Here is a 291-nt window from a genome sequence, read left to right as displayed (position 1 = left end):
AAAAACCAAACGCATCCAAACGGAATGAAAACAATGAAAACTGCAGTGTCATCTCACTCACGACCATTACCTTTGCACTTGTATTGCTCGCTAAATGCAGGTGAGAAATGCTGACTGTCAACGATATTACGAAATGTTCACTCAGATATATTGAACTTTGCTCTCTCGTTCGTTGGTGTTGGTTCGCTATGTTATTATTATGAGAATTATTCGTCATTAGTAGTGTTGGGTTTTGTTATTATCAAAGGATGGTTTGCCGTCATTATAGTATGTTTTTTGTTTTTAATCTCT

The sequence above is a fragment of the Penaeus monodon genome, chromosome 31 (assembly GCF_015228065.2).
Source record: "Penaeus monodon isolate SGIC_2016 chromosome 31, NSTDA_Pmon_1, whole genome shotgun sequence".
NCBI lineage: Eukaryota > Metazoa > Arthropoda > Malacostraca > Decapoda > Penaeidae > Penaeus > Penaeus monodon.
Note: the sequence above shows the minus strand (reverse complement) of the source record.